At 46.4% G+C, this 22852-nt stretch overlaps 1 protein-coding gene across 1 annotated transcript in view; it reads left to right on the forward strand.

The window, feature by feature from the left end:
• The window catches only part of LOC140425664 (uncharacterized), a 456044-nt gene that overhangs the window by 275725 nt on the left and 157467 nt on the right, over positions 1 to 22852 (forward strand). The gene's annotated exons all lie outside the window — the stretch shown is intronic.

Below are 22852 nucleotides of genomic sequence, written 5' to 3' on the forward strand. Positions count from 1 at the left end.
AAACTGGAGTGAGTGTTGAGTTAAACACTGATCTGAAACTGGAGTGAGTGTGGAGTTAGACTCTGATCTGAACCTGGAGTGAGTGTGGAGTTCGACACTGATCTGAATCTGGAGTGAGTGTGGAGTTAGACTCTGATCTGAATCTGGAGTGAGTGTGGAGTTAGACTCTGATCTGAACCTGGAGTGAGAGTGGAGTTAGACACTGATCTGAATCTGGAGTGAGTGTGGAGTTAGACACGGATCTGAAAGTGGAGTGAGTGTGGAGTTAGACTCTGATCTGAATCTGGAGTGAGTGTGGCGTTAGACACTGATCGGAATCTGGAGTGAGTGTGGAGTTAGACACTGATCTGAATATGGAGTGAGTGTGGAGTTAGACACTGATCTGAAACTGGAGTGAGTGTGGAGTTAGTCACTGATCTGAAACTGGAGTGAGTGTGGAGTTAGACACTGATCTGAAACTGGAGTGAGTGTGGAGTGAGACACTGATCTGAAACTGGAGTGAGTGTGGAGTTAGACACTGGTCTGAAACTGGAGTGAGTGTGGAGTGAGACACTGATCTGCAACTGGAGTGAGTGTGGAGTTAGACACTGATCTGAAACTGGAGTGAGTGTGGAGTGAGACACTGATCTGAAACTGGAGTGAGTGTGGAGTTAGACTCTGATCTGAATCTGGAGTGAGTGTGGAGTTAGACACCGATCTGAATCTGGAGTGAGTGTGGAGTTTGACACATCTGAATCTGGAGTGAGTGTGGAGGTAGATACTGATCTGAAACTGGAGTGAGTGTGGAGTTAGACACCGATCTGAATCTGGAGTGAGTGTGGAGTTAGACACTGATCTGAATCTGGAGTGAGTGTGGAGTTAGACACTGATCTGAATCTGGAGTGAGTGTGGAGTTAGACTCTGATCTGAAACTGGAGTGAGTGTGGAGTTAGACTCTGATCTGAACCTGGAGTGAGTGTGGAGTTAGACACTGATCTGAATCTGGAGTGAGTGTGGAGTTAGACTCTGATCTGAATCTGGAGTGAGTGTGGAGTTAGACACGGATCTGAATCTGCAGTGAGTGTGGAGTTAGACACTGATCTGAATCTGGACTGAGTGTGGAGTTAGACACTGATCTGAACCTGGAGTGAATGTGGAGTTAGATACTGATCTGAAACTGGAGTGAGTGTGGAGTTAGACTCTGATCTGAATCTGGAGTGTGTGTGGAGTTAGACACTGATCTGAATCTGGAGTGAGTGTGGAGTTAGACTCTGATCTGAAACTGGAGTGAGTGTTGAGTTAGACACTGATGTGAAACTGGAGTGAGTGTGGAGTTAGACTCTGATCTGAACCTGGAGTGAGTGTGGAGGTAGACACTGATCTGAATCTGGAGTGAGTGTGGAGTTAGACACGGATCTGAAACTGGAGTGAGTGTGGAGTTAGACTCTGATCTCATTCTGGAGTGAGTGTGGAGTTAGACACTGATCTGAAACTAGAGTGAGTGTGGAGTTAGACACTGATCTGAATCTGGAGTGAGTGTGGAGTTAGACACTGATCTGAAACTGGAGTGAGTGTGGAGTTAGACACTGATCTGAAACTGGAGTGAGTGTGGAGTGAGACACTGATCTGAAACTGGAGTGAGTGTGGAGTGAGACACTGATCTGCAACTGGAGTGAGTGTGGAGTGAGACTGATCTGGAATCAAGTGAGTGTGGAGTTAGACACTGATCTGAATCTGGAGTGAGTGTGGAGTTAGACACTGATCTGAATTTGGAGTGAGTGTGGAGTTAGACTCTGAACTGAATCTGGAGTGAGTGTGGAGTTAGACACTGATCTGAATCTGGAGTGAGTGTGGAGTTAGACTCTGAACTGAATCTGGAGTGAGTGTGGAGTTAGACACAGATCTGAATCTGGAGTGAGTGTGGAGTTAGACACTGATCTGAATTTGGAGTGAGTGTGGAGTTAGACGCTGATCTCAATCTGGAGTGAGTGTGAAGTTAGACTCTGATCTGAAACTGGAGTGAGTGTGGGGTTAGACTCTGCTCTGAATCTGGAGTGAGTGTGGAGTTAGACACTGATCTGAATCTGGAGTGAGCGTGGAGTTAGACACTGACCTGAAACTGGAGTGAGTGTGGAGTTAGACACTGATCTGAATCTCGAGTGAGTGTGGAGGTAGACACTGATCTGAATCTGGAGTGAATGTGGAGTTAGACACAGATCTGAACCTGGAGTGACTGTGGAGTTAGATACTGATCTGAAACTGGAGTGAGTGTGGAGTTAGACTCTGATCTGAATCTGGAGTGTGTGTGGAGTTAGACACTGATCTGAATCTGGAGTGAGTGTGGAGTTAGACACTGATCTGAATCTGGAGTGAGTGCGGAGTTAGACACTGATCTGAATCTGGAGTGAGTGTTGAGTTAGACACTGATTTGGAATCTGGAGTGAGTGTGGAGTTAGACACTGATCTGAATCTGGAGTGAGTGTGGAGTGTGACACTGATCTGAAACTGGAGTGAGTGTTGAGTTAAACACTGATCTGAAACTGGAGTGAGTGTGGAGTTAGACTCTGATCTGAACCTGGAGTGAGTGTGGAGTTCGACACTGATCTGAATCTGGAGTGAGTTTGGAGTTAGACTCTGATCTGAATCTGGAGTGAGTGTGGAGTTAGACTCTGATCTGAACCTGGAATGAGAGTGGAGTTAGACACTGATCTGAATCTGGAGTGAGTGTGGAGTTAGACACGGATCTGAAAGTGGAGTGAGTGTGGAGTTAGACTCTGATCTGAATCTGGAGTGAGTGTGGCTTTAGACACTGATCGGAATCTGGAGTGAGTGTGGAGTGAGACACTGATCTGAATCTGGAGTGAGTGTGGAGTTAGACACTGATCTGAAACTGGAGTGAGTGTGGAGTTAGTCACTGATCTGAAACTGGAGTGAGTGTGGAGTTAGACACTGATCTGAAACTGGAGTGAGTGTGGAGTGAGACACTGATCTGCAACTGGAGTGAGTGTGGAGTTAGACACTGATCTGAAACTGGAGTGAGTGTGGAGTGAGACACTGATCTGAAACTGGAGTGAGTGTGGAGTTAGACTCTGATCTGAATCTGGAGTGAGTGTGGAGTTAGACACCGATCTGAATCTGGAGTGAGTGTGGAGTTTGACACTGATCTGAATCTGGAGTGAGTGTGGAGTTAGATATTGATCTGAAACTGGAGTGAGTGTGGAGTTAGACACCAATCTGAATCTGGAGTGAGTGTGGAGTTAGACACTGATCTGAATCTGGAGTGAGTGTGGAGTTAGACACTGATCTGAATCTGGAGTGAGTGTGGAGTTAGACTCTGATCTGAAACTGGAGTGAGTGTGGAGTTAGACTCTGATCTGAACCTGGAGTGAGCGTGGAGTTAGACACTGATCTGAATTTGGAGTGAGTGTGGAGTTAGACTCTGAACTGAATCTGGAGTGAGTGTGGAGTTAGACACTGATCTGAATCTGGAGTGAGTGTGGAGTTAGACTCTGAACTGAATCTGGAGTGAGTGTGGAGTTAGACACTGATCTGAATCTGGAGTGAGTGTGGAGTTAGACACTGATCTGAATTTGGAGTGAGTGTGGAGTTAGACGCTGATCTCAATCTGGAGTGAGTGTGAAGTTAGACTCTGATCTGAAACTGGAGTGAGTGTGGGGTTAGACTCTGATCTGAATCTGGAGTGAGTGTGGAGTTAGACACTGATCTGAATCTGGAGTGAGCGTGGAGTTAGACACTGACCTGAAACTGGTGTGAGTGTGGAGTTAGACACTGATCTGAATCCCGAGTGAGTGTGGAGGTAGACACTGATCTGAATCTGGAGTGAGTGTGGAGTTAGACACAGATCTGAACCTGGAGTGACTGTGGAGTTAGATACTGATCTGAAACTGGAGTGAGTGTGGAGTTAGACTCTGATCTGAATCTGGAGTGTGTGTGGAGTTAGACACTGATCTGAATCTGGAGTGAGTGTGGAGTTAGACACTGATCTGAATCTGGAGTGAGTGTGGAGTTAGACACTGATCTGAATCTGGAGTGAGTGTTGAGTTAGACACTGATTTGGAATCTGGAGTGAGTGTGGAGTTAGACACTGATCTGAATCTGGAGTGAGTGTGGAGTGTGACACTGATCTGAAACTGGAGTGAGTGTTGAGTTAAACACTGATCTGAAACTGGAGTGAGTGTGGAGTTAGACTCTGATCTGAACCTGGAGTGAGTGTGGAGTTCGACACTGATCTGAATCTGGAGTGAGTGTGGAGTTAGACTCTGATCTGAATCTGGAGTGAGTGTGGAGTTAGACTCTGATCTGAACCTGGAGTGAGAGTGGAGTTAGACACTGATCTGAATCTGGAGTGAGTGTGGAGTTAGACACGGATCTGAAAGTGGAGTGAGTGTGGAGTTAGACTCTGATCTGAATCTGGAGTGAGTGTGGCGTTAGACACTGATCGGAATCTGGAGTGAGTGTGGAGTTAGACACTGATCTGAATATGGAGTGAGTGTGGAGTTAGACACTGATCTGAAACTGGAGTGAGTGTGGAGTTAGTCACTGATCTGAAACTGGAGTGAGTGTGGAGTTAGACACTGATCTGAAACTGGAGTGAGTGTGGAGTGAGACACTGATCTGAAACTGGAGTGAGTGTGGAGTTAGACACTGGTCTGAAACTGGAGTGAGTGTGGAGTGAGACACTGATCTGCAACTGGAGTGAGTGTGGAGTTAGACACTGATCTGAAACTGGAGTGAGTGTGGAGTGAGACACTGATCTGAAACTGGAGTGAGTGTGGAGTTAGACTCTGATCTGAATCTGGAGTGAGTGTGGAGTTAGACACCGATCTGAATCTGGAGTGAGTGTGGAGTTTGACACTGATCTGAATCTGGAGTGAGTGTGGAGGTAGATACTGATCTGAAACTGGAGTGAGTGTGGAGTTAGACACCGATCTGAATCTGGAGTGAGTGTGGAGTTAGACACTGATCTGAATCTGGAGTGAGTGTGGAGTTAGACACTGATCTGAATCTGGAGTGAGTGTGGAGTTAGACTCTGATCTGAAACTGGAGTGAGTGTGGAGTTAGACTCTGATCTGAACCTGGAGTGAGTGTGGAGTTAGACACTGATCTGAATCTGGAGTGAGTGTGGAGTTAGACTCTGATCTGAATCTGGAGTGAGTGTGGAGTTAGACACGGATCTGAATCTGCAGTGAGTGTGGAGTTAGACACTGATCTGAATCTGGACTGAGTGTGGAGTTAGACACTGATCTGAACCTGGAGTGAATGTGGAGTTAGATACTGATCTGAAACTGGAGTGAGTGTGGAGTTAGACTCTGATCTGAATCTGGAGTGTGTGGAGTTAGACACTGATCTGAATCTGGAGTGAGTGTGGAGTTAGACTCTGATCTGAAACTGGAGTGAGTGTTGAGTTAGACACTGATGTGAAACTGGAGTGAGTGTGGAGTTAGACTCTGATCTGAACCTGGAGTGAGTGTGGAGGTAGACACTGATCTGAATCTGGAGTGAGTGTGGAGTTAGACACGGATCTGAAACTGGAGTGAGTGTGGAGTTAGACTCTGATCTCATTCTGGAGTGAGTGTGGAGTTAGACACTGATCTGAAACTAGAGTGAGTGTGGAGTTAGACACTGATCTGAATCTGGAGTGAGTGTGGAGTTAGACACTGATCTGAAACTGGAGTGAGTGTGGAGTTAGACACTGATCTGAAACTGGAGTGAGTGTGGAGTGAGACACTGATCTGAAACTGGAGTGAGTGTGGAGTGAGACACTGATCTGCAACTGGAGTGAGTGTGGAGTGAGACTGATCTGGAATCAAGTGAGTGTGGAGTTAGACACTGATCTGAATCTGGAGTGAGTGTGGAGTTAGACACTGATCTGAATTTGGAGTGAGTGTGGAGTTAGACTCTGAACTGAATCTGGAGTGAGTGTGGAGTTAGACACTGATCTGAATCTGGAGTGAGTGTGGAGTTAGACTCTGAACTGAATCTGGAGTGAGTGTGGAGTTAGACACAGATCTGAATCTGGAGTGAGTGTGGAGTTAGACACTGATCTGAATTTGGAGTGAGTGTGGAGTTAGACGCTGATCTCAATCTGGAGTGAGTGTGAAGTTAGACTCTGATCTGAAACTGGAGTGAGTGTGGGGTTAGACTCTGCTCTGAATCTGGAGTGAGTGTGGAGTTAGACACTGATCTGAATCTGGAGTGAGCGTGGAGTTAGACACTGACCTGAAACTGGAGTGAGTGTGGAGTTAGACACTGATCTGAATCTCGAGTGAGTGTGGAGGTAGACACTGATCTGAATCTGGAGTGAATGTGGAGTTAGACACAGATCTGAACCTGGAGTGACTGTGGAGTTAGATACTGATCTGAAACTGGAGTGAGTGTGGAGTTAGACTCTGATCTGAATCTGGAGTGTGTGTGGAGTTAGACACTGATCTGAATCTGGAGTGAGTGTGGAGTTAGACACTGATCTGAATCTGGAGTGAGTGTGGAGTTAGACACTGATCTGAATCTGGAGTGAGTGTTGAGTTAGACACTGATTTGGAATCTGGAGTGAGTGTGGAGTTAGACACTGATCTGAATCTGGAGTGAGTGTGGAGTGTGACACTGATCTGAAACTGGAGTGAGTGTTGAGTTAAACACTGATCTGAAACTGGAGTGAGTGTGGAGTTAGACTCTGATCTGAACCTGGAGTGAGTGTGGAGTTCGACACTGATCTGAATCTGGAGTGAGTGTGGAGTTAGACTCTGATCTGAATCTGGAGTGAGTGTGGAGTTAGACTCTGATCTGAACCTGGAGTGAGAGTGGAGTTAGACACTGATCTGAATCTGGAGTGAGTGTGGAGTTAGACACGGATCTGAAAGTGGAGTGAGTGTGGAGTTAGACTCTGATCTGAATCTGGAGTGAGTGTGGCGTTAGACACTGATCGGAATCTGGAGTGAGTGTGGAGTTAGACACTGATCTGAATATGGAGTGAGTGTGGAGTTAGACACTGATCTGAAACTGGAGTGAGTGTGGAGTTAGTCACTGATCTGAAACTGGAGTGAGTGTGGAGTTAGACACTGATCTGAAACTGGAGTGAGTGTGGAGTGAGACACTGATCTGAAACTGGAGTGAGTGTGGAGTTAGACACTGGTCTGAAACTGGAGTGAGTGTGGAGTGAGACACTGATCTGCAACTGGAGTGAGTGTGGAGTTAGACACTGATCTGAAACTGGAGTGAGTGTGGAGTGAGACACTGATCTGAAACTGGAGTGAGTGTGGAGTTAGACTCTGATCTGAATCTGGAGTGAGTGTGGAGTTAGACACCGATCTGAATCTGGAGTGAGTGTGGAGTTTGACACTGATCTGAATCTGGAGTGAGTGTGGAGGTAGATACTGATCTGAAACTGGAGTGAGTGTGGAGTTAGACACCGATCTGAATCTGGAGTGAGTGTGGAGTTAGACACTGATCTGAATCTGGAGTGAGTGTGGAGTTAGACACTGATCTGAATCTGGAGTGAGTGTGGAGTTAGACTCTGATCTGAAACTGGAGTGAGTGTGGAGTTAGACTCTGATCTGAACCTGGAGTGAGTGTGGAGTTAGACACTGATCTGAATCTGGAGTGAGTGTGGAGTTAGACTCTGATCTGAATCTGGAGTGAGTGTGGAGTTAGACACGGATCTGAATCTGCAGTGAGTGTGGAGTTAGACACTGATCTGAATCTGGACTGAGTGTGGAGTTAGACACTGATCTGAACCTGGAGTGAATGTGGAGTTAGATACTGATCTGAAACTGGAGTGAGTGTGGAGTTAGACTCTGATCTGAATCTGGAGTGTGTGTGGAGTTAGACACTGATCTGAATCTGGAGTGAGTGTGGAGTTAGACTCTGATCTGAAACTGGAGTGAGTGTTGAGTTAGACACTGATGTGAAACTGGAGTGAGTGTGGAGTTAGACTCTGATCTGAACCTGGAGTGAGTGTGGAGGTAGACACTGATCTGAATCTGGAGTGAGTGTGGAGTTAGACACGGATCTGAAACTGGAGTGAGTGTGGAGTTAGACACTGATCTGAATCTGGAGTGAGCGTGGAGTTAGACACTGACCTGAAACTGGAGTGAGTGTGGAGTTAGACACTGATCTGAATCTCGAGTGAGTGTGGAGGTAGACACTGATCTGAATCTGGAGTGAATGTGGAGTTAGACACAGATCTGAACCTGGAGTGACTGTGGAGTTAGACACTGATCTGAATCTGGAGTGAGTGTGGAGTTAGACACTGATCTGAATCTGGAGTGAGTGTGGAGTTAGACACTGATCTGAATCTGGAGTGAGTGTTGAGTTAGACACTGATTTGGAATCTGGAGTGAGTGTGGAGTTAGACACTGATCTGAATCTGGAGTGAGTGTGGAGTGTGACACTGATCTGAAACTGGAGTGAGTGTTGAGTTAAACACTGATCTGAAACTGGAGTGAGTGTGGAGTTAGACTCTGATCTGAACCTGGAGTGAGTGTGGAGTTCGACACTGATCTGAATCTGGAGTGAGTGTGGAGTTAGACTCTGATCTGAATCTGGAGTGAGTGTGGAGTTAGACTCTGATCTGAACCTGGAGTGAGAGTGGAGTTAGACACTGATCTGAATCTGGAGTGAGTGTGGAGTTAGACACGGATCTGAAAGTGGAGTGAGTGTGGAGTTAGACTCTGATCTGAATCTGGAGTGAGTGTGGCGTTAGACACTGATCGGAATCTGGAGTGAGTGTGGAGTTAGACACTGATCTGAATATGGAGTGAGTGTGGAGTTAGACACTGATCTGAAACTGGAGTGAGTGTGGAGTTAGTCACTGATCTGAAACTGGAGTGAGTGTGGAGTTAGACACTGATCTGAAACTGGAGTGAGTGTGGAGTGAGACACTGATCTGAAACTGGAGTGAGTGTGGAGTTAGACACTGGTCTGAAACTGGAGTGAGTGTGGAGTGAGACACTGATCTGCAACTGGAGTGAGTGTGGAGTTAGACACTGATCTGAAACTGGAGTGAGTGTGGAGTGAGACACTGATCTGAAACTGGAGTGAGTGTGGAGTTAGACTCTGATCTGAATCTGGAGTGAGTGTGGAGTTAGACACCGATCTGAATCTGGAGTGAGTGTGGAGTTTGACACTGATCTGAATCTGGAGTGAGTGTGGAGGTAGATACTGATCTGAAACTGGAGTGAGTGTGGAGTTAGACACCGATCTGAATCTGGAGTGAGTGTGGAGTTAGACACTGATCTGAATCTGGAGTGAGTGTGGAGTTAGACACTGATCTGAATCTGGAGTGAGTGTGGAGTTAGACTCTGATCTGAAACTGGAGTGAGTGTGGAGTTAGACTCTGATCTGAACCTGGAGTGAGTGTGGAGTTAGACACTGATCTGAATCTGGAGTGAGTGTGGAGTTAGACTCTGATCTGAATCTGGAGTGAGTGTGGAGTTAGACACGGATCTGAATCTGCAGTGAGTGTGGAGTTAGACACTGATCTGAATCTGGACTGAGTGTGGAGTTAGACACTGATCTGAACCTGGAGTGAATGTGGAGTTAGATACTGATCTGAAACTGGAGTGAGTGTGGAGTTAGACTCTGATCTGAATCTGGAGTGTGTGTGGAGTTAGACACTGATCTGAATCTGGAGTGAGTGTGGAGTTAGACTCTGATCTGAAACTGGAGTGAGTGTTGAGTTAGACACTGATGTGAAACTGGAGTGAGTGTGGAGTTAGACTCTGATCTGAACCTGGAGTGAGTGTGGAGGTAGACACTGATCTGAATCTGGAGTGAGTGTGGAGTTAGACACGGATCTGAAACTGGAGTGAGTGTGGAGTTAGACTCTGATCTCATTCTGGAGTGAGTGTGGAGTTAGACACTGATCTGAAACTAGAGTGAGTGTGGAGTTAGACACTGATCTGAATCTGGAGTGAGTGTGGAGTTAGACACTGATCTGAAACTGGAGTGAGTGTGGAGTTAGACACTGATCTGAAACTGGAGTGAGTGTGGAGTGAGACACTGATCTGAAACTGGAGTGAGTGTGGAGTGAGACACTGATCTGCAACTGGAGTGAGTGTGGAGTGAGACTGATCTGGAATCAAGTGAGTGTGGAGTTAGACACTGATCTGAATCTGGAGTGAGTGTGGAGTTAGACACTGATCTGAATTTGGAGTGAGTGTGGAGTTAGACTCTGAACTGAATCTGGAGTGAGTGTGGAGTTAGACACTGATCTGAATCTGGAGTGAGTGTGGAGTTAGACTCTGAACTGAATCTGGAGTGAGTGTGGAGTTAGACACAGATCTGAATCTGGAGTGAGTGTGGAGTTAGACACTGATCTGAATTTGGAGTGAGTGTGGAGTTAGACGCTGATCTCAATCTGGAGTGAGTGTGAAGTTAGACTCTGATCTGAAACTGGAGTGAGTGTGGGGTTAGACTCTGCTCTGAATCTGGAGTGAGTGTGGAGTTAGACACTGATCTGAATCTGGAGTGAGCGTGGAGTTAGACACTGACCTGAAACTGGAGTGAGTGTGGAGTTAGACACTGATCTGAATCTCGAGTGAGTGTGGAGGTAGACACTGATCTGAATCTGGAGTGAATGTGGAGTTAGACACAGATCTGAACCTGGAGTGACTGTGGAGTTAGATACTGATCTGAAACTGGAGTGAGTGTGGAGTTAGACTCTGATCTGAATCTGGAGTGTGTGTGGAGTTAGACACTGATCTGAATCTGGAGTGAGTGTGGAGTTAGACACTGATCTGAATCTGGAGTGAGTGTGGAGTTAGACACTGATCTGAATCTGGAGTGAGTGTTGAGTTAGACACTGATTTGGAATCTGGAGTGAGTGTGGAGTTAGACACTGATCTGAATCTGGAGTGAGTGTGGAGTGTGACACTGATCTGAAACTGGAGTGAGTGTTGAGTTAAACACTGATCTGAAACTGGAGTGAGTGTGGAGTTAGACTCTGATCTGAACCTGGAGTGAGTGTGGAGTTCGACACTGATCTGAATCTGGAGTGAGTGTGGAGTTAGACTCTGATCTGAATCTGGAGTGAGTGTGGAGTTAGACTCTGATCTGAACCTGGAATGAGAGTGGAGTTAGACACTGATCTGAATCTGGAGTGAGTGTGGAGTTAGACACGGATCTGAAAGTGGAGTGAGTGTGGAGTTAGACTCTGATCTGAATCTGGAGTGAGTGTGGCGTTAAGACACTGATCGGAATCTGGAGTGAGTGTGGAGTTAGACACTGATCTGAATCTGGAGTGAGTGTGGAGTTAGACACTGATCTGAAACTGGAGTGAGTGTGGAGTTAGTCACTGATCTGAAACTGGAGTGAGTGTGGAGTTAGACACTGATCTGAAACTGGAGTGAGTGTGGAGTGAGACACTGATCTGAAACTGGAGTGAGTGTGGAGTTAGACACTGATCTGAAACTGGAGTGAGTGTGGAGTGAGACACTGATCTGCAACTGGAGTGAGTGTGGAGTTAGACACTGATCTGAAACTGGAGTGAGTGTGGAGTGAGACACTGATCTGAAACTGGAGTGAGTGTGGAGTTAGACTCTGATCTGAATCTGGAGTGAGTGTGGAGTTAGACACCGATCTGAATCTGGAGTGAGTGTGGAGTTTGACACTGATCTGAATCTGGAGTGAGTGTGGAGTTAGATATTGATCTGAAACTGGAGTGAGTGTGGAGTTAGACACCGATCTGAATCTGGAGTGAGTGTGGAGTTAGACACTGATCTGAATCTGGAGTGAGTGTGGAGTTAGACACTGATCTGAATCTGGAGTGAGTGTGGAGTTAGACTCTGATCTGAAACTGGAGTGAGTGTGGAGTTAGACTCTGATCTGAACCTGGAGTGAGCGTGGAGTTAGACACTGATCTGAATTTGGAGTGAGTGTGGAGTTAGACTCTGAACTGAATCTGGAGTGAGTGTGGAGTTAGACACTGATCTGAATCTGGAGTGAGTGTGGAGTTAGACTCTGAACTGAATCTGGAGTGAGTGTGGAGTTAGACACTGATCTGAATCTGGAGTGAGTGTGGAGTTAGACACTGATCTGAATTTGGAGTGAGTGTGGAGTTAGACGCTGATCTCAATCTGGATTGAGTGTGAAGTTAGACTCTGATCTGAAACTGGAGTGAGTGTGGGGTTAGACTCTGATCTGAATCTGGAGTGAGTGTGGAGTTAGACACTGATCTGAATCTGGAGTGAGCGTGGAGTTAGACACTGACCTGAAACTGGTGTGAGTGTGGAGTTAGACACTGATCTGAATCCCGAGTGAGTGTGGAGGTAGACACTGATCTGAATCTGGAGTGAGTGTGGAGTTAGACACAGATCTGAACCTGGAGTGACTGTGGAGTTAGATACTGATCTGAAACTGGAGTGAGTGTGGAGTTAGACTCTGATCTGAATCTGGAGTGTGTGTGGAGTTAGACACTGATCTGAATCTGGAGTGAGTGTGGAGTTAGACACTGATCTGAATCTGGAGTGAGTGTGGAGTTAGACACTGATCTGAATCTGGAGTGAGTGTTGAGTTAGACACTGATTTGGAATCTGGAGTGAGTGTGGAGTTAGACACTGATCTGAATCTGGAGTGAGTGTGGAGTGTGACACTGATCTGAAACTGGAGTGAGTGTTGAGTTAAACACTGATCTGAAACTGGAGTGAGTGTGGAGTTAGACTCTGATCTGAACCTGGAGTGAGTGTGGAGTTCGACACTGATCTGAATCTGGAGTGAGTGTGGAGTTAGACTCTGATCTGAATCTGGAGTGAGTGTGGAGTTAGACTCTGATCTGAACCTGGAGTGAGAGTGGAGTTAGACACTGATCTGAATCTGGAGTGAGTGTGGAGTTAGACACGGATCTGAAAGTGGAGTGAGTGTGGAGTTAGACTCTGATCTGAATCTGGAGTGAGTGTGGCGTTAGACACTGATCGGAATCTGGAGTGAGTGTGGAGTTAGACACTGATCTGAATATGGAGTGAGTGTGGAGTTAGACACTGATCTGAAACTGGAGTGAGTGTGGAGTTAGTCACTGATCTGAAACTGGAGTGAGTGTGGAGTTAGACACTGATCTGAAACTGGAGTGAGTGTGGAGTGAGACACTGATCTGAAACTGGAGTGAGTGTGGAGTTAGACACTGGTCTGAAACTGGAGTGAGTGTGGAGTGAGACACTGATCTGCAACTGGAGTGAGTGTGGAGTTAGACACTGATCTGAAACTGGAGTGAGTGTGGAGTGAGACACTGATCTGAAACTGGAGTGAGTGTGGAGTTAGACTCTGATCTGAATCTGGAGTGAGTGTGGAGTTAGACACCGATCTGAATCTGGAGTGAGTGTGGAGTTTGACACTGATCTGAATCTGGAGTGAGTGTGGAGGTAGATACTGATCTGAAACTGGAGTGAGTGTGGAGTTAGACACCGATCTGAATCTGGAGTGAGTGTGGAGTTAGACACTGATCTGAATCTGGAGTGAGTGTGGAGTTAGACACTGATCTGAATCTGGAGTGAGTGTGGAGTTAGACTCTGATCTGAAACTGGAGTGAGTGTGGAGTTAGACTCTGATCTGAACCTGGAGTGAGTGTGGAGTTAGACACTGATCTGAATCTGGAGTGAGTGTGGAGTTAGACTCTGATCTGAATCTGGAGTGAGTGTGGAGTTAGACACGGATCTGAATCTGCAGTGAGTGTGGAGTTAGACACTGATCTGAATCTGGACTGAGTGTGGAGTTAGACACTGATCTGAACCTGGAGTGAATGTGGAGTTAGATACTGATCTGAAACTGGAGTGAGTGTGGAGTTAGACTCTGATCTGAATCTGGAGTGTGTGTGGAGTTAGACACTGATCTGAATCTGGAGTGAGTGTGGAGTTAGACTCTGATCTGAAACTGGAGTGAGTGTTGAGTTAGACACTGATGTGAAACTGGAGTGAGTGTGGAGTTAGACTCTGATCTGAACCTGGAGTGAGTGTGGAGGTAGACACTGATCTGAATCTGGAGTGAGTGTGGAGTTAGACACGGATCTGAAACTGGAGTGAGTGTGGAGTTAGACTCTGATCTCATTCTGGAGTGAGTGTGGAGTTAGACACTGATCTGAAACTAGAGTGAGTGTGGAGTTAGACACTGATCTGAATCTGGAGTGAGTGTGGAGTTAGACACTGATCTGAAACTGGAGTGAGTGTGGAGTTAGACACTGATCTGAAACTGGAGTGAGTGTGGAGTGAGACACTGATCTGAAACTGGAGTGAGTGTGGAGTGAGACACTGATCTGCAACTGGAGTGAGTGTGGAGTGAGACTGATCTGGAATCAAGTGAGTGTGGAGTTAGACACTGATCTGAATCTGGAGTGAGTGTGGAGTTAGACACTGATCTGAATTTGGAGTGAGTGTGGAGTTAGACTCTGAACTGAATCTGGAGTGAGTGTGGAGTTAGACACTGATCTGAATCTGGAGTGAGTGTGGAGTTAGACTCTGAACTGAATCTGGAGTGAGTGTGGAGTTAGACACAGATCTGAATCTGGAGTGAGTGTGGAGTTAGACACTGATCTGAATTTGGAGTGAGTGTGGAGTTAGACGCTGATCTCAATCTGGAGTGAGTGTGAAGTTAGACTCTGATCTGAAACTGGAGTGAGTGTGGGGTTAGACTCTGCTCTGAATCTGGAGTGAGTGTGGAGTTAGACACTGATCTGAATCTGGAGTGAGCGTGGAGTTAGACACTGACCTGAAACTGGAGTGAGTGTGGAGTTAGACACTGATCTGAATCTCGAGTGAGTGTGGAGGTAGACACTGATCTGAATCTGGAGTGAATGTGGAGTTAGACACAGATCTGAACCTGGAGTGACTGTGGAGTTAGATACTGATCTGAAACTGGAGTGAGTGTGGAGTTAGACTCTGATCTGAATCTGGAGTGTGTGTGGAGTTAGACACTGATCTGAATCTGGAGTGAGTGTGGAGTTAGACACTGATCTGAATCTGGAGTGAGTGTGGAGTTAGACACTGATCTGAATCTGGAGTGAGTGTTGAGTTAGACACTGATTTGGAATCTGGAGTGAGTGTGGAGTTAGACACTGATCTGAATGTGGAGTGAGTGTGGAGTGTGACACTGATCTGAAACTGGAGTGAGTGTTGAGTTAAACACTGATCTGAAACTGGAGTGAGTGTGGAGTTAGACTCTGATCTGAACCTGGAGTGAGTGTGGAGTTCGACACTGATCTGAATCTGGAGTGAGTGTGGAGTTAGACTCTGATCTGAATCTGGAGTGAGTGTGGAGTTAGACTCTGATCTGAACCTGGAGTAAGAGTGGAGTTAGACACTGATCTGAATCTGGAGTGAGTGTGGAGTTAGACACGGATCTGAAAGTGGAGTGAGTGTGGAGTTAGACTCTGATCTGAATCTGGAGTGAGTGTGGCGTTAGACACTGATCGGAATCTGGAGTGAGTGTGGAGTGAGACACTGATCTGAATATGGAGTGAGTGTGGAGTTAGACACTGATCTGAAACTGGAGTGAGTGTGGAGTTAGTCACTGATCTGAAACTGGAGTGAGTGTGGAGTTAGACACTGATCTGAAACTGGAGTGAGTGTGGAGTGAGACACTGATCTGAAACTGGAGTGAGTGTGGAGTTAGACACTGGTCTGAAACTGGAGTGAGTGTGGAGTGAGACACTGATCTGCAACTGGAGTGAGTGTGGAGTTAGACACTGATCTGAAACTGGAGTGAGTGTGGAGTGAGACACTGATCTGAAACTGGAGTGAGTGTGGAGTTAGACTCTGATCTGAATCTGGAGTGAGTGTGGAGTTAGACACCGATCTGAATCTGGAGTGAGTGTGGAGTTTGACACTGATCTGAATCTGGAGTGAGTGTGGAGGTAGATACTGATCTGAAACTGGAGTGAGTGTGGAGTTAGACACCGATCTGAATCTGGAGTGAGTGTGGAGTTAGACACTGATCTGAATCTGGAGTGAGTGTGGAGTTAGACACTGATCTGAATCTGGAGTGAGTGTGGAGTTAGACTCTGATCTGAAACTGGAGTGAGTGTGGAGTTAGACTCTGATCTGAACCTGGAGTGAGTGTGGAGTTAGACACTGATCTGAATCTGGAGTGAGTGTGGAGTTAGACTCTGATCTGAATCTGGAGTGAGTGTGGAGTTAGACACGGATCTGAATCTGCAGTGAGTGTGGAGTTAGACACTGATCTGAATCTGGACTGAGTGTGGAGTTAGACACTGATCTGAACCTGGAGTGAATGTGGAGTTAGATACTGATCTGAAACTGGAGTGAGTGTGGAGTTAGACTCTGATCTGAATCTGGAGTGTGTGTGGAGTTAGACACTGATCTGAATCTGGAGTGAGTGTGGAGTTAGACTCTGATCTGAAACTGGAGTGAGTGTTGAGTTAGACACTGATGTGAAACTGGAGTGAGTGTGGAGTTAGACTCTGATCTGAACCTGGAGTGAGTGTGGAGGTAGACACTGATCTGAATCTGGAGTGAGTGTGGAGTTAGACACGGATCTGAAACTGGAGTGAGTGTGGAGTTAGACTCTGATCTCATTCTGGAGTGAGTGTGGAGTTAGACACTGATCTGAAACTAGAGTGAGTGTGGAGTTAGACACTGATCTGAATCTGGAGTGAGTGTGGAGTTAGACACTGATCTGAAACTGGAGTGAGTGTGGAGTTAGACACTGATCTGAAACTGGAGTGAGTGTGGAGTGAGACACTGATCTGAAACTGGAGTGAGTGTGGAGTGAGACACTGATCTGCAACTGGAGTGAGTGTGGAGTGAGACTGATCTGGAATCAAGTGAGTGTGGAGTTAGACACTGATCTGAATCTGGAGTGAGTGTGGAGTTAGACACTGATCTGAATTTGGAGTGAGTGTGGAGTTAGACTCTGAACTGAATCTGGAGTGAGTGTGGAGTTAGACACTGATCTGAATCTGGAGTGAGTGTGGAGTTAGACTCTGAACTGAATCTGGAGTGAGTGTGGAGTTAGACACAGATCTGAATCTGGAGTGAGTGTGGAGTTAGACACTGATCTGAATTTGGAGTGAGTGTGGAGTTAGACGCTGATCTCAATCTGGAGTGAGTGTGAAGTTAGACTCTGATCTGAAACTGGAGTGAGTGTGGGGTTAGACTCTGCTCTGAATCTGGAGTGAGTGTGGAGTTAGACACTGATCTGAATCTGGAGTGAGCGTGGAGTTAGACACTGACCTGAAACTGGAGTGAGTGTGGAGTTAGACACTGATCTGAATCTCGAGTGAGTGTGGAGGTAGACACTGATCTGAATCTGGAGTGAATGTGGAGTTAGACACAGATCTGAACCTGGAGTGACTGTGGAGTTAGATACTGATCTGAAACTGGAGTGAGTGTGGAGTTAGACTCTGATCTGAATCTGGAGTGTGTGTGGAGTTAGACACTGATCTGAATCTGGAGTGAGTGTGGAGTTAGACACTGATCTGAATCTGGAGTGAGTGTGGAGTTAGACACTGATCTGAATCTGGAGTGAGTGTTGAGTTAGACACTGATTTGGAATCTGGAGTGAGTGTGGAGTTAGACACTGATCTGAATCTGGAGTGAGTGTGGAGTGTGACACTGATCTGAAACTGGAGTGAGTGTTGAGTTAAACACTGATCTGAAACTGGAGTGAGTGTGGAGTTAGACTCTGATCTGAACCTGGAGTGAGTGTGGAGTTCGACACTGATCTGAATCTGGAGTGAGTGTGGAGTTAGACTCTGATCTGAATCTGGAGTGAGTGTGGAGTTAGACTCTGATCTGAACCTGGAATGAGAGTGGAGTTAGACACTGATCTGAATCTGGAGTGAGTGTTGAGTTAGACACGGATCTGAAAGTGGAGTGAGTGTGGAGTTAGACTCTGATCTGAATCTGGAGTGAGTGTGGCGTTAGACACTGATCGGAATCTGGAGTGAGTGTGGAGTTAGACACTGATCTGAATCTGGAGTGAGTGTGGAGTTAGACACTGATCTGAAACTGGAGTGAGTGTGGAGTTAGTCACTGATCTGAAACTGGAGTGAGTGTGGAGTTAGACACTGATCTGAAACTGGAGTGAGTGTGGAGTGAGACACTGATCTGAAACTGGAGTGAGTGTGGAGTTAGACACTGATCTGAAACTGGAGTGAGTGTGGAGTGAGACACTGATCTGCAACTGGAGTGAGTGTGGAGTTAGACACTGATCTGAAACTGGAGTGAGTGTGGAGTGAGACACTGATCTGAAACTGGAGTGAGTGTGGAGTTAGACTCTGATCTGAATCTGGAGTGAGTGTGGAGTTAGACACCGATCTGAATCTGGAGTGAGTGTGGAGTTTGACACTGATCTGAATCTGGAGTGAGTGTGGAGTTAGATATTGATCTGAAACTGGAGTGAGTGTGGAGTTAGACACTGATCTGAATCTGGAGTGAGTGTGGAGTTAGACACTGATCTGAATCTGGAGTGAGTGTGGAGTTAGACTCTGATCTGAAACTGGAGTGAGTGTGGAGTTAGACTCTGATCTGAACCTGGAGTGAGCGTGGAGTTAGACACTGATTTGAATCTGGAGTGAGTGTGGAGTTAGACTCTGATCTGAATCTGGAGTGAGTGTGGAGTTAGACACGGATCTGAATCTGGAGTGAGTGTGGAGTTAGACTCTGATCTGATTCTGGAGTGAGTGTGGAGTTAGACACCAATCTGAATCTGGAGTGAGTGTGGAGTTTGACACTGATCTGAATCTGGAGTGAGTGTGGAGTTAGATACTGATCTGAAACTGGAGTGAGTGTGGAGTTAGACACCGATCTGAATCTGGAGTGAGTGTGGTGTTAGACACTGATCTGGAGTCTGGAGTGAGTGTGGAGTGAGACACTGATCTGAAACTGGAGTGAGTGTGGAGTTAGACTCTGATCTGAATCTGGAGTGAGTGTGGAGTTAGACACCGATCTGAATCTGGAGTGAGTGTGGAGTTAGACACTGATCTGAATCTGGAGTGAGTGTGGAGTTAGACACTGATCTGAATTTGGAGTGAGTGTGGAGTTAGACGCTGATCTCAATCTGGAGTGAGTGTGAAGTTAGACTCTGATCTGAAACTGGAGTGAGTGTGGGGTTAGACTCTGATCTGAATCTGGAGTGAGTGTGGAGTTAGACACTGATCTGAATCTGGAGTGAGCGTGGAGTTAGACACTGACCTGAAACTGGAGTGAGTGTGGAGTTAGACACTGATCTGAATCCCGAGTGAGTGTGGAGGTAGACACTGATCTGAATCTGGAGTGAGTGTGGAGTTAGACACAGATCTGAACCTGGAGTGACTGTGGAGTTAGATACTGATCTGAAACTGGAGTGAGTGTGGAGTTAGACTCTGATCTGAATCTGGAGTGTGTGTGGAGTTAGACACTGATCTGAATCTGGAGTGAGTGTGGAGTTAGACACTGATCTGAATCTGGAGTGAGTGTGGAGTTAGACACTGATCTGAATCTGGAGTGAGTGTTGAGTTAGACACTGATTTGGAATCTGGAGTGAGTGTGGAGTTAGACACTGATCTGAATCTGGAGTGAGTGTGGAGTGTGACACTGATCTGAAACTGGAGTGAGTGTTGAGTTAAACACTGATCTGAAACTGGAGTGAGTGTGGAGTTAGACTCTGATCTGAACCTGGAGTGAGTGTGGAGTTCGACACTGATCTGAATCTGGAGTGAGTGTGGAGTTAGACTCTGATCTGAATCTGGAGTGAGTGTGGAGTTAGACTCTGATCTGAACCTGGAGTGAGAGTGGAGTTAGACACTGATCTGAATCTGGAGTGAGTGTGGAGTTAGACACGGATCTGAAAGTGGAGTGAGTGTGGAGTTAGACTCTGATCTGAATCTGGAGTGAGTGTGGCGTTAGACACTGATCGGAATCTGGAGTGAGTGTGGAGTTAGACACTGATCTGAATCTGGAGTGAGTGTGGAGTTAGACACTGATCTGAAACTGGAGTGAGTGTGGAGTTAGTCACTGATCTGAAACTGGAGTGAGTGTGGAGTTAGACACTGATCTGAAACTGGAGTGAGTGTGGAGTGAGACACTGATCTGAAACTGGAGTGAGTGTGGAGTTAGACACTGGTCTGAAACTGGAGTGAGTGTGGAGTGAGACACTGATCTGCAACTGGAGTGAGTGTGGAGTTAGACACTGATCTGAAACTGGAGTGAGTGTGGAGTGAGACACTGATCTGAAACTGGAGTGAGTGTGGAGTTAGACTCTGATCTGAATCTGGAGTGAGTGTGGAGTTAGACACCGATCTGAATCTGGAGTGAGTGTGGAGTTTGACACTGATCTGAATCTGGAGTGAGTGTGGAGTTAGATACTGATCTGAAACTGGAGTGAGTGTGGAGTTAGACACCGATCTGAATCTGGAGTGAGTGTGGAGTTAGACACTGATCTGAATCTGGAGTGAGTGTGGAGTTAGACACTGATCTGAATCTGGAGTGAGTGTGGAGTTAGACTCTGATCTGAAACTGGAGTGAGTGTGGAGTTAGACTCTGATCTGAACCTGGAGTGAGTGTGGAGTTAGACACTGATCTGAATCTGGAGTGAGTGTGGAGTTAGACTCTGATCTGAATCTGGAGTGAGTGTGGAGTTAGACACGGATCTGAATCTGCAGTGAGTGTGGAGTTAGACACTGATCTGAATCTGGACTGAGTGTGGAGTTAGACACTGATCTGAACCTGGAGTGAATGTGGAGTTAGATACTGATCTGAAACTGGAGTGAGTGTGGAGTTAGACTCTGATCTGAATCTGGAGTGTGTGTGGAGTTAGACACTGATCTGAATCTGGAGTGAGTGTGGAGTTAGACTCTGATCTGAAACTGGAGTGAGTGTGGAGTTAGACTCTGATCTGAACCTGGAGTGAGTGTGGAGTTAGACACTGATCTGAATCTGGAGTGAGTGTGGAGTTAGACTCTGATCTGAATCTGGAGTGAGTGTGGAGTTAGACACGGATCTGAATCTGGAGTGAGTGTGGAGTTAGACTCTGATCTGATTCTGGAGTGAGTGTGGAGTTAGACACCAATCTGAATCTGGAGTGAGTGTGGAGTTTGACACTGATCTGAATCTGGAGTGAGTGTGGAGTTAGATACTGATCTGAAACTGGAGTGAGTGTGGAGTTAGACTCTGAACTGAATCTGGAGTGAGTGTGGAGTTAGACACAGATCTGAATCTGGAGTGAGTGTGGAGTTAGACACTGATCTGAATTTGGAGTGAGTGTGGAGTTAGACGCTGATCTCAATCTGGAGTGAGTGTGAAGTTAGACTCTGATCTGAAACTGGAGTGAGTGTGGGGTTAGACTCTGATCTGAATCTGGAGTGAGTGTGGAGTTAGACACTGATCTGAATCTGGAGTGAGCGTGGAGTTAGACACTGACCTGAAACTGGAGTGAGTGTGGAGTTAGACACTGATCTGAATCTCGAGTGAGTGTGGAGGTAGACACTGATCTGAATCTGGAGTGAATGTGGAGTTAGACACAGATCTGAACCTGGAGTGACTGTGGAGTTAGATACTGATCTGAAACTGGAGTGAGTGTGGAGTTAGACTCTGATCTGAATCTGGAGTGTGTGTGGAGTTAGACACTGATCTGAATCTGGAGTGAGTGTGGAGTTAGACACTGATCTGAATCTGGAGTGAGTGTGGAGTTAGACACTGATCTGAATCTGGAGTGAGTGTTGAGTTAGACACTGATTTGGAATCTGGAGTGAGTGTGGAGTTAGACACTGATCTGAATCTGGAGTGAGTGTGGAGTGTGACACTGATCTGAAACTGGAGTGAGTGTTGAGTTAAACACTGATCTGAAACTGGAGTGAGTGTGGAGTTAGACTCTGATCTGAACCTGGAGTGAGTGTGGAGTTCGACACTGATCTGAATCTGGAGTGAGTGTGGAGTTAGACTCTGATCTGAATCTGGAGTGAGTGTGGAGTTAGACTCTGATCTGAACCTGGAATGAGAGTGGAGTTAGACACTGATCTGAATCTGGAGTGAGTGTGGAGTTAGACACGGATCTGAAAGTGGAGTGAGTGTGGAGTTAGACTCTGATCTGAATCTGGAGTGAGTGTGGCGTTAGACACTGATCGGAATCTGGAGTGAGTGTGGAGTTAGACACTGATCTGAATCTGGAGTGAGTGTGGAGTTAGACACTGATCTGAAACTGGAGTGAGTGTGGAGTTAGTCACTGATCTGAAACTGGAGTGAGTGTGGAGTTAGACACTGATCTGAAACTGGAGTGAGTGTGGAGTGAGACACTGATCTGAAACTGGAGTGAGTGTGGAGTTAGACACTGATCTGAAACTGGAGTGAGTGTGGAGTGAGACACTGATCTGCAACTGGAGTGAGTGTGGAGTTAGACACTGATCTGAAACTGGAGTGAGTGTGGAGTGAGACACTGATCTGAAACTGGAGTGAGTGTGGAGTTAGACTCTGATCTGAATCTGGAGTGAGTGTGGAGTTAGACACCGATCTGAATCTGGAGTGAGTGTGGAGTTTGACACTGATCTGAATCTGGAGTGAGTGTGGAGTTAGATATTGATCTGAAACTGGAGTGAGTGTGGAGTTAGACACCGATCTGAATCTGGAGTGAGTGTGGAGTTAGACACTGATCTGAATCTGGAGTGAGTGTGGAGTTAGACACTGATCTGAATCTGGAGTGAGTGTGGAGTTAGACTCTGATCTGAAACTGGAGTGAGTGTGGAGTTAGACTCTGATCTGAACCTGGAGTGAGCGTGGAGTTAGACACTGATCTGAATCTGGAGTGAGTGTGGAGTTAGACTCTGATCTGAATCTGGAGTGAGTGTGGAGTTAGACACGGATCTGAATCTGGAGTGAGTGTGGAGTTAGACTCTGATCTGATTCTGGAGTGAGTGTGGAGTTAGACACCAATCTGGAGT

The sequence above is a fragment of the Scyliorhinus torazame genome, chromosome 6, assembly GCF_047496885.1.
Source record: "Scyliorhinus torazame isolate Kashiwa2021f chromosome 6, sScyTor2.1, whole genome shotgun sequence".
Lineage (NCBI taxonomy): Eukaryota > Metazoa > Chordata > Chondrichthyes > Carcharhiniformes > Scyliorhinidae > Scyliorhinus > Scyliorhinus torazame.